This window comes from Macaca nemestrina, chromosome 1, assembly GCF_043159975.1.
Source record: "Macaca nemestrina isolate mMacNem1 chromosome 1, mMacNem.hap1, whole genome shotgun sequence".
NCBI classification, from domain to species: domain Eukaryota; kingdom Metazoa; phylum Chordata; class Mammalia; order Primates; family Cercopithecidae; genus Macaca; species Macaca nemestrina.
The window spans coordinates 36,426,672-36,442,943 of NC_092125.1; the positions used below are offsets into that span (position 1 = coordinate 36,426,672).

At 42.2% G+C, this 16,272-nt stretch overlaps 1 long non-coding RNA gene across 1 annotated transcript in view; it reads left to right on the plus strand.

Moving 5' to 3' along the window:
- Positions 1-12,264: 12,264 nt before the first annotated feature.
- LOC105484491 (uncharacterized) overlaps positions 12,265-16,272 on the plus strand; it is a 41,829-nt gene continuing 37,821 nt past the window's right edge. The window contains exon 1 of the long non-coding RNA XR_011611422.1: positions 12,265-12,561. This is a non-coding gene — a long non-coding RNA (uncharacterized lncRNA). The remainder of the gene's footprint in view (positions 12,562-16,272) is intronic.

Sequence of the window (16,272 nt, forward strand, 5' to 3'; positions counted from 1 at the left end):
TTAATAGATAACCCATATATGTTAGCTTTTTTTTTTTTTTTTTAGATGGAGTCTCGCTCTGTTTCCCAGCCTGGAGTGCAGTGGCGCAATCTCGGCTCACTGCAACCTCCACCTCCTGGGTTCATGCCATTCTCCTGCCTCAGCCTCCTGAGTAGCTGGGACTACAGGCGCCCACCACCATGCCCAGCTAATTTTTTTGTATTTTTAGTAGAGACAGGGTTTCACCATGTTAGCCAGGATGGTCTCAATCTCCTGACTTCGTGATCTGCCCGCCTCGGCCCTCCCAAATTGCTGAGATTACAGGCGTGAGCCACCGCTCCTGGCCTTTTTTTTTTTTTTTTTTTAAAGCAGCACTCCAGGTGGCTGAGATGCTGGCAATCCTCAGTCCATAATTTAATCAACACTGCAGTGTGGCCTCGGGATGGCTGTTGACTCAGTTTGGGCCGGGCATAAATCAGTTAATCTCTCTGTGCACCAGTTCACTGCCAGTAAAGTAAGTCTGAGAATTCTTAACTAACTCAAAGATACAGTTCTTGAGAAAGGAAGTAGCCACATTTCCCTCAATAGCCTGGCAGTGTACACTCCTTGCTCTAAGAAATACATGGTCAACAGGGACTGTGCCAAGACTATACACCAATAAAACACTTTGGACCTTTAGCCCTGCTCTCATGGAGAAATATGAGCGGTCTCAGGAAGTTTGCAGCCTTCATTTTCATGGTAAGTCCAGCGCACGTGAAACTATTAGCACGCCACACACCACCATGGATGTGTCTGAATATGTGGGATACCTCGAGGGCCACATGTTTGGAGTTTCCTTCTAGCTCCTCCTTCCTAACCTTTAAATGTTGGTGGACTCTGGGGTTCTGGCCTCTTCTCAATTTACATTCCCATCCCTAAGCTTAAGTGAATGCCCAGCTTGTATCTCTAGCCTGATGGCTCCTTGGGCTTCAGAGTCTTACATATCCCACTGTCTACCCAACAGCTACACTTGGATGTCTCAAGGGCTCTCAAACTTCACATGTCCAAAAAGGAATTCTTGTTTCCAGATTCAATAACCCCATGCAAATTTGCATTCACTTCCTTCCCCAAGCTTTCCCTACCAGGATTGGTAACATCATCTATCCAGGCACTTAGACTTAACATTAAGAAGTTGCTCTTTGTTTTGTTTTTGAGACAGTGTCTCATTTTGTTGCCCAGGCAGGAGTGTAGTGGCACAACCTTGGCTCACTGCAACCTCTGCCTCCTGAGTTCAAGCAATTCGCCTGCCTCCGTCTCCCAAGTAGCTGGATTACAGGCATGTGCCACCTTGCCCAGCTAATTTTTGTATTTTTAGCAGAGACAGGGTTTTGCCATGATGGCCAGGCTGGTCTTGAACTCCTGGCCTCAAGTGATCCACCTGTCTTGGTCTCCCAAAGTTCTGGGATTACAGGCATGAGCCACGGCACCCAGCCTAAGGAGTTGCACTTGATTCTTCTCTCCCTCAAAGCCCTGCAGGTTCTCACTTCTGCCTCCCGTGCATCTTCATCTCGTACTACACTCTGCCCATGTTAGCCTTCTTGTTGTTCTCCTAGAACACCCCTCATCTTTCTAGAACACTCCTGCCTCAGGGACTTCACTTCCTGTTCCCTTTCCCTTTCTTCTCTTGGGTTAGCTTATGGTTGATTTCTTGTCTTTTCTTTTTTTTTTTTTTTCTTTTTGAGACAGAGTCTTGCTCTGTTGCCCAGGCTGGACTGCAATGGCACAATCTCAGCTTACTGCAACCTCCGCCTCCCGGGTTCAAGCCATTCTCCTGCCTCAGACTCCCGAGTAGCTGGGATTACAGGCGCCTGCCACCATGCCCAGTTAATTTTTGTATTTTTAGGAGAGATGGGGTTTTACCATGTTGGCCAGGCTGGTCTTGAACTCCTGACCTCAGGTTATCTGCCCACCTTGGCCTCCCGAAGTGCGGGGATTACAGGTGTGAGCTGCCGCGCTCGGCCAGCTTATGGTTGATTTCTTCTCACAATTTAAGTCTCTCCTCAAACACAAGTGTCTCCTCCTCAAAGAGGCCTTTCCCTATCACCATATGGAAAATGGTCTTATTCCTGTGGTCACACACTATCCCTTACCCTGCCTTTTAATTTTTTCTCACAACATTTGTCTCAGTCTGTTATACTACTTATTTATTTACTGCCTGATTATCTGTCTGTCATACTAGAATAAAATCTCTAAGAGGGCAAAGACTGTCTTACTCACCATAGCATCCTGAGTTCTAGAATGGTCACTAACTGTATTAGGTTGTTTTTGTGTTGCTATAAAGAAATACATGAGACTAGGTAATTTAGAAGAAAAAAGGTTTAATTGGCTTATGGTTCTGCAGCCTTTACAGGAAGTATGGTGCTGGCATCTGCTTGACTTCCAGGGAGGCCTCAGGAAGCTCACAATCGTGGCAGAAGGTGAAGGGGAAGCAGGTGTCTCACATGGTGGGACCAGGTGCAAGAGAGAGAGTAGGGCAGTTGCCACACACTTTTAAATTACCAGATCTCATAAGAACTCACTCACTATCATGAAGACAGCACCAGTCCATAAGGGATCTGCCCACATGACCCAAACACCTCCCACCAGGTCCCACCTCCAGCACTGGGGATTACAATCCAACATGAGAGTGAGTCAGGGACAAATATCCAAACTACATCACTAATAGTGGGTTCTTAGCAAATATTTGTTGCAAGAATGAAAGAACAAATGAGGAATGGGTATCAACTATTAATAACAAAGGGGTTTTGGGAATCAGAAGAATAATGAGTATTGGTACACTAAAAACAAAACAAAACAACAACAACAAAAAGCAAAAACAAAACAAAGATTCTATTTGGGGCTTTGGAAGGGCTGGAAATATTTGCGCAGGCAAAAAAAAGGAAGAAAGGGCCTAGCATAAGGTAGGTGGGGGAAACCCCAAGATTCGTGTGGCAATAAAAATAAACTGATCTAATAGAGGCAGAGGAATGACAGATGCAAAAAGGAACTGAGGTTGAGTAGGTTAAAAAGGGTCAGATCCGAGCAAATGTTGAATGTGTCACATAGAGGAGTTATTTGATGGGGACGTGACATTTTCCAGTGGGGTGTCAAGGTGTCAAGGATGAGTGTGGTGTCATGTCGTGACTGAAGCTGGGAATAAAGGAGTGTTCTCCTGCTGGCACAATACTCAGGGAAAGTATCTTGGGAACAGATAAAGGGTGCTACAATTAGATTTCCCCACAGTGTAAGTAGAAATCCCAAGGAGAAGCCCCTTTGCTCTTGGAATATGTCTCATAAGCTTAGAGTTCACAGCTGAATCTGAGAATGGGCCCAGTCAGGAGGACCTCACATATGCACTGGTTAGAAATAATTGTTTGCTGCTATAGAATCCAGTTAAGTATTGGTTCTTGTATGAAGGCATGGCACTGGGGGGCTTTCTGAAAGCACATTGGAGATATTGTTGGGAAAATGTTAGGTTTTTAATCACCAAAAAGTGATCACAATTGAATTTCAAGTAAATCGCCTCCTTAGTTCTACTGCAGCTGCCTTAAAATCATCCTTGCTTTTGGAAGTGGAATATTCATTATGATTCAAAGTGATACTTTGTAGTCTTGCTCTAATGATGCACACACATGACCTTTTGAGAAATCCAGATGTTGCTAATGTTCCAGCTGTGTAGAATTGATTTACTGTGACTAGAAGCTGGAAATGACCTAGATAAGCACAGCAAATCCCAAAGGACCCACTCATTTTTTTTTCTATTAAGATCAAGTGACTAATTGGATGGTGAAACCCTGGCTTCCACCTCTCCTCAAAGAAGAGAAAGGCATCTCATTATGTATCACCAAAGCAACATTTTAAAGAGTGCTTCAGCATTGACTTTATTCCCAAGCTTGTAACTAGGCCAGTTATTGCATTTGAAAAAAGAAAATGCCTCCATTGTGCCTCCTACTGTGTCATACACCACAGCATCACCATGGGTGATGGGAACACTGGGATGTGCTACCTTCCTCTACGCTGGCCTCAGTCCCTCCTATTTTCTGATGCACTAGGAAGAAGGCTTACATCTAGCGGATGTTACATCCCTGGGTACCCACCTCTCTGCTGGGTGCTCAGTGAGTCTTCATATGTGAAGGAGATAACATCACACCCATGTTACATATGAAAAAACTCCAGAGAACATTTTCCCTCCACATCTGTTTATTTTGGATAAGTAGTATAGTGAGCCTTGGGGCTCTCATTTCTGGACTCCAAACTTTTGCAATAAGAATAGCTCTGTCGGGAGGGCGCAGTGGCTCATGCCTGTAATCCCAACACTTTGGGAGGCTAAGCCAGGCAGATCACTTGAAGTCAGGAGTTCGAGACCAGCCTGGCCAACATAGTGAAAACCCGTCTCTACTAAAAATTCAAAAAATTAGCCAGGCATGGTGGCGCATGCCTGTAGTCCCAGCTACTAGGGAGGCTGAGGCACAAGAATCGCTTGAGCCCGGGAGATGGAGGTTGCAGTGAACCAAGATTACGCCACTGCACTTCAGCCTGGGTGACAGAGTGAGACTGGGTCTCTCTCTCTCTCTCTCTCTCTCTCTCTCTCTCTCTCACACACACACACACACACACACACACTAGCTCTGCCTGGTCACATAGAGGTGGAACCCTTTGTAAAAAAAAAAAAAAGAAAAAAAAATGCTGTATTACTTAGAAATGGCTACCTCTCACTTATGTCAAGAAAAAAACACTGAGAAAACAAAAGTCCAGGACAACGAAGAATATACAAAGGAAAAAAACAAATGATCCCTTTCTTCTCCAGACAGGGGCCACATTTTCTTTGTCACTATATCCCCAGTGCCTAGAATAAAGAGGAAACTGAGATAGTTCTGTGGGGGCAAATGAATTCATATGGTGACTTTGGGACCCTGCATTATGGGGTCTGGACTGAAAGGTTCCTTCAAAGTCACTCTGGACCAGGCCCGCTGCTTCCGGGCATGTTTACATCCAAAGTAAGCAACGAAAGGACCTGACATCCCTCCCTAAGGCCTAGAACACAATACAGATAGACAATAAGAACAACAAAGTGGGTTTAAGATAAAATAAACACAATGCACATTGCATTCTTGTCTTCTTTTCTTGTCTTTTCTGGTTGTGTGTGTGTTTTTTTAACAGGAATCTGTTGGTGGGAGAATTCCTGGATGTTTCCTATAAGCAGATGGCAATGTTCTCTTAGTCTCATAGGAACTAGACAGAGAAGGGGATGGTGGAAAAAGGACTGATAGAAACAGAAAGAGACAAAGCACATCTAGCCAAGCAGTCACTCTCTAGTTCTAAAGACTTTTGAAAACAACAGTATTGTCAATAATTATTTAACATTTTTTTGATACTATCATTATAATCAAGGAGTGAACTGTTGAGAGATTTCATCTTCATTCATTTTTTCAACAGATGTTTGGTCAGTGCCTAGTGTGTCAAGTACTGGGCTAGTTGCTTGTTTTATAAAGATGACCAAAACAGAGTCCTTGCTAGCAACTAGGTCATAATCAAGACAACCCAAACAACAGTGACCACGCCGTTAGCTAGAACAGCAGAGTGCTTAGGATGCAAGGAGAACCTTGGAGGGCAGTCAGAAAGGGTCCCAAGACCAGGTGACGTTAGAGCTGTGCTGGGAAAGAGGGGTAAGATTTAGACACAGGTGAAGAAACAAAGCAAGCACATTCAAGGCAGGAGTCAAAGTCCCTGAAATATGAGAGCACCTGAGCTAGTTGGTACCACTAGAATCAGGGGTAAGGCTAAGAGAGGATGAGGCGCTGAGGCTGATGAAGGCAGCAAAAGTAGATCAAGAAAGATGTTGGCTCTCATGTTTGGACATTTTTTCTCAAAGCAGTGGGGAACCATCAAAGACTTTTCAACCAGAAAAAAATGTCATGTTAGCATTTTTTTTTTTTTTTTTTTAGATTGAGACAGGGTCTCACTCTGTTGCCTAGGCTGGAGTACTGTGCCACAATCACAGCCCTCCTGGGCTTAGGCGATCCTTTTGCCTTAGCCTTATGCATAGCTGGTACCACAGGCACATAACCACCACCGTGCCTGGCTAATATTTTAAAATAATATTATTTGTAGAGACAAGGTCTCACTATGTTGCCCAAGCTGGCCTCAAACTCCTGGGCTCAAGTGATCCTCCTGCCTCAACCTCCCAAAGTGCTGGGCTTATAGGTGTGAGCCAGTGCACCGGACTCACCTCAGCATTTTTAAAAGATTACTTGAGAATAAGTGTAGGACACAGACTTGTTGGACAGGAGTTAGGAAACAAGACTGAAGAAAAGGAGACCAGTAAATAAGCTATGGCTGGAAACTAGGAGATAAATTATACAGGTCCTAAACCAAAACGTGCTAATAAGGATAGAGAGGAGAGGCAGATTGGCCAATTGAACGTGAAGAATGAGTGGAGAAGGCGCACAAGAAGACACTTTAGATACCTCTCAGGCTTCTGTCCTGAATGACCAGATGGATGTGGATGTTGTTAACCAACATTCAATGTAGGGAACGGAAACATTTTAGGGAGGAAGATGATATGGGCAATTTGGGATATGTTTAGTTTGAGATGTCCAGCTGGGAGTTGAAAAGCCGTGTGTGGAGCAGGAAGAAGTTCTAGGCTGGAGATAGAAATCAGCACTGGGATGATAACTGAAGCTATAGGCTTAAGGTCTACTGGATCAATGGCTTTCAGACTATTTTTTCTATAACCCACAGCAGAAATACATTTTATATCACAATCCTGTGTACACATATACACACCTATAAAAACATTCATTCAACAATATTTACCATGACTAAGTGTGATGGACTGTAAGAGCTTTCTATTGAATTTCAGTGTTTTTAAACGCTGGTCAGATGCACCGATTTGATTTCACAATCTACTAATCACTAATGGGTTGCAGCCTGTAGTTTAAAATACACTACCCTAGATTATAAGCTTCTTGTAGCCGGGACCACATCTTACACAATTTAGATTCCCCATGGCCTCTATGATAATGCCTTGTACATAATGAACTTTTGTGGAAGGAAATAAGGGGAAAAAGGAAGGAATGAAGTGAGGGAGGGAGAGAGAGACAAATTTTTCCAATACTCAACCTTAAAATGTTCTCCAAAACTACGGTGAAATCTTATCTCCTCCAATTCTACTGAACTTTCATATACACAGTTTCTATTTTTTTCCTTACATTTCCAAGGTTAATCAAACATGGGTCACAATGCCTCAGGGGAGATTTGGAGTTTTGCTTTTTCTCACCACCAACTCACTAAACCACACCTAGTGCTCCAACCATAGTCTTTTAGTTGGACTAGACTGGCCAAGCAAGACACTTATGTTACATGGTTGCAGCCCTCCTATGCAAAGGTTGTCACGCTGTATACCACAACAACTGCCCGTATTGGAGGAATATGGCAGCAGCAGTCAACACATGCACAGAGAAGAGGCAGTAGAAGCCGTAAGAAAATAGAAGCTATGAGCAAGCTGAAGACAAGAGGAAGAGAGGACAGGATGGAGAATGGTTGGTAGCGGCAGAAGCAGAGAGTAGTTGGGAAACTGAAAGAGCAGAGCACTAGAAATAGGTATAGTCGCCAACTTCTGTTCATAGGGACAAGATACCCAAGTAAGCTGTGATGAATACTACGTTATCTTTCCCGATGACATTGCATCATTCCCCTGATGACATTGCATCCTCTGTGAGGACCAGCTTTTCATAGATTCTTCTTTCTCCACAAGGCCCGTATATCATAAATTAAATTTCTCCCTTGCTTCCTTCCTTTCTCTTGTACTTAAACAAAAATTAAGTTACAGAAAAGTTGCAAAGTTGCAAGAATATTGCAAAGTACTCATACCCTTTACCCAGATTCACCAATTTTTAACATTTTGCCACATTTCCTTTCTCTTTCTCGTTTTTTTGCTGAAGCATTTGAGACTAGGATGCATGTATCACTTTTTCTCTTAATATTTCAGTGTGTATTTCCTTAGATATTTTCTTACACAGTCATGGTACACAGCTCCAATTCAGGAAATTTTACATTGATATAATACTTCGAAGTTAAACCCCACATTTCTACACCAATGTTCATAGCAGCACTATTCACAACAGCCAAAAGGTAGAAACAACCCAAATGTTCATCAACAGATGACTGAATGAACAAAATGTGGCCAGGTGCAGTGGCTCACGCCTGTAATCCCAGCACTTTGGGAGGCCGAGGCAGGCAGATCACCTGAGGTCAGGAGTTCAAAACCAGCCTGGCCAACATGGTGAAACCCCATCTCTACTAAAAATACAAAAATGAGCCAGGTGTGATGGCGAGCACCTGTAATCCCAGCTACTCGGGAGGCTGAGGCAGGAGAATCACTTGAACCTGGGAGGTGGAGGTTGCAGTGAGCCATGATCATGCCACTGCACTCCAGCCTGGATGACAGAGTGAGATTTCATCTCAAAAAAAAAAAAAAATGATACGTACATACAATGGAAAATGATTCAGCCTTAAAAAGGAATGGAATTCTGGCACAAGCTATAACATAAAGAGACCTTGAAAATATTACGCTAAGTGAAATAAACTGGATATAAAAGGACAAATACTATATGATTTCACCTACATGAGATACCTAGAATAGGCAAACTTCTAGAGACAGAAAGTAGAATGGTGGTGACCAGGAGCTGGGAGGAGGAGAAAATGGGGAGTTATTATTTGACAGGTATAGAGTTCATGTATGGAAAGATGAAAACGTTCTGGAGATGGATGGTGATGATGGTTGTACAATATTGTGAATGCATTTAATGCCACTGAGCTGTACATCTACAAATAGTTAAAATGGTAAGTTTTATCTTTTGTATACTTCACCATATATTAAGTTGATATTCTAATTCTGTGAATTATCCCAATAATGTACTTGTAGCGTGGTTTTTTTTTTCACTCCAATCCATGATCCAGTCCAGGATCACATGTTTTACATATTGCATTTAATGATTATGTCTCCTCAGCAGGGTGATCAAGTCATCAATTCAGAATAACCCTGTTTGCCCAGACCTTCTCCAGTTTAGCACTGAAAGTCCTGCATCCTGGGAAACTACTCAGTCCTAGGTGAACGGGTGAAGAGTTGGTCATGCTACTCTTCAGTCTCCTTTAATCTGGAACTGTTGCTCAGCCTTTCAATGTTATGTCTTTCATAACATTGCCATTTTTAAAGAAATCAAGTCAGATACTTTACTGACCATCCCTCAACTTGATATTACCTGATATTCTCCCAGGTTATGCATTTCTGGTTGGAATACTACAGTAGTGATGTTGTGTCCTTTTTGAAGTATCACAACTGGAGGCACAAATGTCCATCTGTCCTGCATTGGTAATGTTAATTTTGATCATGATCAAGGTGTGGTCTAGTTTCATAATCATTTGCTTATTATTTCCTTTCCACATATGTGCTTATAATAAACTTCTGTTACAGTATATGTGTTCCTTGCTACCTGAAAGAGCCTAAGCAGAAGCTCAATATATTATAGGAATCATTGCACTTGACAAAAGAAAGCATTTCAAAATCCCTTTTCCATTGTCATTGCAGAGTATAATAAATCACTGCATTCCTCATCTCTTCTGTCCTTGGCTACTTTAGGTTTTGAGGTGACAGAATTTTCAAAACGTATATATTTCTATATAATTCTTTCTTTTATTAAAAAATCACATTATTGGTGGAAAAAAGCATGGCTTTCTGTTTAAATTATGTGTCTTGACATTTATTCTCTAAGTGAAGACTATTGTCTGCGGAAAACACACTATGTGTAGCAAGAACCTTTACACTTTTTAACTGACAGCCGCAACTGCCATCAGCGTTTGTTGTATATTTAGTTATCGTATAGATCAGTTCAAAGGAACACATTTTCTTTATTAATTAGTCAGGTAACCAGTTGATACGGTTTGGCTGTGTCCCCATTCAAATCTCAACTTCGATTGCATCTCCCAGAATCTCCCAGTGTTGTGGGAGGGACTCCGGGGGAGGTAATTGAATAATGGGGGCTGGTCTTTCCCGTGCTATTCTCTTGATAGTGAATAAGTCTCACGAGATCTGATGGGTTTATCAGGGGCTTCCGCTTTTGCTTCTTGCTCATTTCTGTGTTGCTGCCGCGGTGGAAGAAGTGCGTTTCACCCCGCGCCGTGATTCTGAGGCCTCCCCAGCCATGTGGAACTGTAAGTCCAGTTAAACCTCTTTTTGTTCCCAGTTTTGGGTATGTCTTTATTAGCAGCGTGAAAACGAACTACTAATACACCAGTGAACTCTCCAAGTTCACTAATAGTCTTTGAAAGTGGGACTTTGGAGGTAGAAGATAAGCAATGGTCTCTGGCCTGTTTGAAAGATGCAGAAGCCTTCAGACAATGGGCACGCTGTGCCCCAGGACCTAACCATAGCCTTTGGCACCTACTAACATGCCACCTAATCTATTTATTTATTAGGTTTACTATTCGTTTTCTGCCTCTCTCTGCTAGAATGAAGAAAGTTTCAAGAAACCAGGGACCTTTGTTTTTAAGATCAGACAGTATGCATGCCCTATATCGTACACTCAACTAAGATATGTTAAATGAACTTGTTATGAATGTAATTAATGCCACTGACTTGTATGCTTAAAAATTATTAAAATAGGAAATGCTATGATATGCATATTTTACCACACACAAAATAAGTTTATAAAAGCCACAGTCATCTAACATGGGCTAGTCCTGGATTGTTGCTGTATTTGAAATAACTTAGTAGATCTACTCTACTAAGGAAATGGCCCAGACCAATTTCTCACCCAAAGAACTGATGGAGGATCAGTCAATTTCAAAGCCCGTTGATTCAAGTGTTGTTGAAGTTTTTAGTTTTTGGTGGAGAGATGAAGGGAAGTAGCCCCTTTGGTTTTAACCTTTCCTGCCATGATTTTCCCCATAGGTATTCTTACTCTTACTTCCACAGAGATTTAAAAAGTGGATTTCATGCAGTTGAGCTCAATTTTTTTTTCTTTTAAAAAAGAGATTTAAAAAGTGGAGTCGGCCGGGCGCGGTGGCTCACGCCTGTAATCCCAGCACTTTGGGAGGCCGAGGCGGGCGGATCACAAGGTCAGGAGATCGAGACCACGGTGAAACCCCGTCTCTACTAAAAATACAAAAAATTAGCCGGGCGCGGTAGTGGGCGCCTGTAGTCCCAGCTACTCAGGAGGCTGAGGCAGGAGAATGGCGTGAACCCGGGAGGCGGAGCTCGCAGTGAGCCGAGATCGCGCCACTGCACTCCAGCCAGGGGGACACAGCGAGACTCCGTCTCAAAAAAAAAAAAAAAAAAAAAAAAAAAAAAAAAAAAAAAAAAAAAAGTGGAGTCATCAGCCAAGTGTAGTGGCTCATGCCTGTAATCCCAGGAATCCCAGCACTTTGGGAGGCCAAGGTGGGCAGATCACTTAAAGTCAGAAGTTAAAGACCAGTCTGGCCAACGTGGCAAAACCCCATCTCCACTAAAAATAGAAAAATTAGACGGGCATGGTGGTGCAGGCCTGTAATTCCAGCTACTCGGGAGGCTGATGTGGGAGAAGTGCTTGAACCCAGGAGGCGCAGGTTGCAGTGAGCCGAGATCATGCCACTGAGCTTTAGCCTGGGCAACAGTGTGAGATCCATCTCAAAAAAAAAAAAAAGAAGAAGAAGAAGAAGAAAGAGAGAAAGATTGAGAGAGGGAGGGAGGGAGGAAGGGAGGAAGGGAGGGAAGGAGGGAAGGAGGGAAGGAGGGAAGGAGGGAAGGAAGGAAGGAAGGAAGGAAGGAAGGAAGGAAGGAAGGAAGGAAGGAAGGAAGGAAGGAAGGAAGGAAGGGGAGAGACAGAAACTGCCCTTTGGGTAGCATGGCATGTGCCGCTTCTCCTGTTCTCAGTCAGATCCTCCTCCCTCCATGTAAAGAGTCTATTCTTACCACTGCTGACATCTAAAGAGCACAGAAACAAGAATCACAGCTTAGAGAAGTTGTAACAAGGGAAGACAGAAGATTGTCTACTTTGGGGAGTTTTCTGCTTTAGTGTTCACAAAACATTTCATAATCTGCAGATAAATGTGCAGGCTCTGCAAAATACAACATGCAAATAGTTCTTGGTAAAATCTATGGATCAAAGCTATTTCTCTTTGCCCTTCAAATGATCTAGTTTGCTTTTTAAATATTTGAACATTTTCCTACAAGTTTTGACAATGACACAAGTTTAAACACACCATGCCCTTTATAAATAGATCCTGACCTGAAAAAGCTTCCACCCTGACTCTGACTCTTGTCTGAGGTTTGAGAGGAAAAGAGAGATTTAAAAGGAAGCTAATTAAGACAAATCTTCTAAAACATATATGAGGCTACGAATATATTGAGTGCTTAATTAAAAAACAGTGTTCTATTGGGTTTAATACCTAAATCAATGAAGTCTTATCAGTTGAGGAAATAGTCACAAAAGAGGTTGTGTAAATGGCAGAATTGATAAGTGCTACAGTTCACAAATTTTCTACCATCCGTTCAGATTTGGATTCAAATGAAGATTCAACTAACAGGTATTGAACATCTGCTTTGTGTCGTGTTCTGTGAAAATACTGCAGTCTTCTTGAGGCAAATATTTTGGTTCTCAGCTAAGAAATTTTCTTTTTTCTTATTCTCTCTCTTTCTTTTCTTTTTCTTTTTTTCTTTCTTTTTTTTTGGTTGTAGTGTTGGTGGTGTTGAATAACAGGAACAAGAGGTCATTCTTACTTTGTTTTAGTACTGCTATTTCAATGACTCAGATACTTTCAGGATTTGTCTAACAAATAGAAAAAGTGTGTTTTTGTTGAAAACCACAAAGTTAATTCTAACAACTCGAAGCCAATATTTTTATGAGGATATTTTATTATAACTGTATATTTTAGTTGTAGTGCACCGTTGTATTTAGTTTATTTGTATGTTTTGATTCTGTATTGAAACATAAATTCTGGGTTTGAGTTTAAATGTTCACAGAAATGAGCAGAAAACTTATAAAGGAAGTCAGGATGAGAAATACCTAGTGGGGATTAGGCTCTTAGAAAAATGGAATATCTCATTTACTCCCTCACATCTAACAAGCTCAAGGTACATTTTCTAACTCTCACTTTTGTAAAAAAGTGCCAACGAGCACAATGGCTATTTTCACATCATCCCAGAACATGACACTGATAGATGTTAGTGCCCTCTTGTTTTCAATTTTCATTCTAGGGAAAACATTTTAGTAGAAAACATTTGGAATAGGGTACCATTTAAAAAGCATCATACTAAATAGCACGTTAAGGTCATTTCTATATGGCCTTTTAAATAATACAACCCCACTCAAAAAAATTTACGTAGATTCCCATATGTGTAGGGACTATTATATTGTTGTAGTTCTCACTCCAGTGGCTGTAATAAATAACTGTTACATTGTTAAAATTGAGTACTGCCTCTGAAGGTATAGCTGAATAGGTAAATTTTGGGAGAAGATAAATGATTCTGTGTATAGGGACCGTAAGAAGTATGAATTTACCCGAGAACATGGGATCTGCGGCATGAAAGTCTGAACTCTAGAATCCATTCTAACATTTACTAATTGTATGACCTTGAGGAAATTCATTTTAAATTTGTAAAACAGGCATAAAATATTACTTGCCTTCTAGGAATATTATGATGTTTTCAGAATAGTGTAAAGAAAAACATTTTTTAGAGCTAGGAACCATTAGTAAATTAGTTATAATAATATATGCTTTTAATACAATTGTTTTGGTTTTCACATACGTATATTTTTTTTGTTTTTTGTTTTTTTGAGATGAACTCTTGCCCTTGTCCCCCAGGTTGGAATGCAATGGCACAATCTCAGCTCACTGCAACCTCTGCCTCCTGGGTTCAAGCGATTCTCTTGCCTCAGCCTCCAGAGTACCTGGGATTACAGGTGTTTGCCACCACACCGGGCTAATTTTTGTATGTTTAGTAGAGATGGGGTTTCACCATGTTGGCCAGGCTGGTCTTGAACTCCTGACCTCAGGTGATCTGCCCACCTCAGCCTCCCAGAGTGCTGGGATTACAAGCATGAGCCACTGTGCCCAGCCGCCTCATTTGTATTTTTTAAATCTAAAAATCAGTTTGGCCAGGTGAAGTGGCTCATGCCTGTAATCCCAGCACTTTGGGAGGCAAAGGCAGGTGGATCACAAGGTCAGGAGTTTGAGACCAGCCTGGCCAACATAGTGAAACCCTGTCTTACTAAAAATACAAAAAATTAGCCAGGCGTGGTGGTGCATGCCTGTAGTCCCAGCTACTCGGGAGGCTGAGTCAGCAAAATCCCTTGGACCTGGGAGGCAGATGTTGCAGTGAGCCGAGATCGTGCCGTTGCACTCCAGCCTAGGCGACAGTGGGAGACTCAGTCTCAAAAAAATAATCAATTTGTAGAATGATGCCAGCAAAATGGTTGAATAGGAGGTCCCTGCTCATATCCCCCCATAGCAACAATAATTTGGCAGCCATCCACAGACAAAAGTGTCTTTGTGAGAGCTTTGGGATCTACGTAGGAGGTTGCTCAGGTGGAGCCCAAGACCTAGGTAAGCCATTTTAAGAAGGCAGGCCCATGTCCAGGTGGAAGATTCACTGACCATGATCCTCGTTATAAACCCAGAAATAGCCCCATCTGCCAATGGACTGAGATACAGCCCTATTTGGCCTAGGTCCTCCCCACCAGCACCATCCATCAAGGGACTTAGGAGGAGACACCCCTGCCCATGCCTCAGATAACAGGCTGGCTGACCTGGGTCCTGACTATGAACCCTAAAGCAGTCCATGACCCAGCTTCAGTCCCTCTCAGCCATTGTTCAGGAGCTGTCTTTCCAGGGCAGTCCCCCTGGAGGCAGTCCCACTGACTTCAATTCAACTGCAGGTCCTGAAGCAGCCCTGTGACCCAGCTCCAGCCTGCTTTGGGGATTAGTTATTGGATCTTTATTAGTTTCCTTTGATGGTGTCATTTTGCCTGTTTCTTCATGATTCATGTAGCCTTGCATTTATATCTGCGTGTTTGAAGGTGCAGTCACTTCTGCCAGTAAAAGCAGATAAAGACTTTCTCTTGTCAAGTCCCTAGATAGATTAGATCTCAGTCACAGCTGTGGATCCTGAAACAGCCATGTGACTCAGTTCCAGCCCCTCTCAGCTAACATTTGGAGCCATCACCGCCTGTCCAGGGACCCATCCCAGTGACCTAGTAGGAGTCCTACCAGAGACCTGAAGGGAGCCACACGTATCTATTCACCTAGTAACAGGCTCTCTGTCTGAGGATCCAACTATAGACCCTTGAGGAGACACTTCGGACCAGAGCCAATTAGAGGAATAAAAAGGAAAAAAAATTTTAAAAGTGACAAAAGAATATAAGACACATGAGACACCATTGAATAAATGTGTGCATTATGCAAGTCCCAGAAGAAGAGAAAAAGAGAAAGGAGTAGAAATCTTATTTAAAACAATAGTGGCTGAAAAGTTCCCAAATCTTGGGAGGGAAGTGGATATCAAGACTCGTGAAAGCTCAAAATTCCCAAGCAAGATCAATCCAAAGAAGACTAGTCCAAGACACATGGTCAAATCATCAAAAATCAAACACAGAGAAAATTTTGAAAGCAGCAAGAGAAACTCTTCACATACAAGGGACCTCAATTAGGCTATCCTAGATTTCTCAGCAGATATATTCAAAGTGCTTAAAAAAACAAAAACGAAATAAAATGAAAAAAAAAACCCCTGCCAACCAAAATACTAATCCCAGAAAAGCCATCCTTTAACAAAAAATGCTAAAGGGAGTTCTGCAAGTTGAAACAAAAGGATGCTAAGTAGCAACATAAAAATATATGAAAGCACAAAAGTCACTGGTAAAGGTAAATACATAGTCAAGTTCAGAATACTCTAATACTATAATAGCAGTAGGTAAATCATTTTCACTTCTAGTATAAAAGTTAAAAGACAAAAATATAGCCAGGCACAGTGGCTCATGCCTGTAATCTCAGCACTTTGGGAGGCCGAGGCAGGCAGATCACCTGAGGTCAGGAGTTCAAGACTAGCCTGGCCAACATGGTGAAACCCCATCTCTACTAAAAATACAAAAAATTAGTCAGGCATGGCAGCACGTGCCTGTAATCCCAGCTACTCAGGAGGCTGAGGCCCGAGAATCACTTGAACTCGGGAGGCAGAGGTTGTAGTGAGCCAAGATCGCACCACTGCACTCCAGCCTGGGCAACAAGAGTGAAAATCTGACTCAG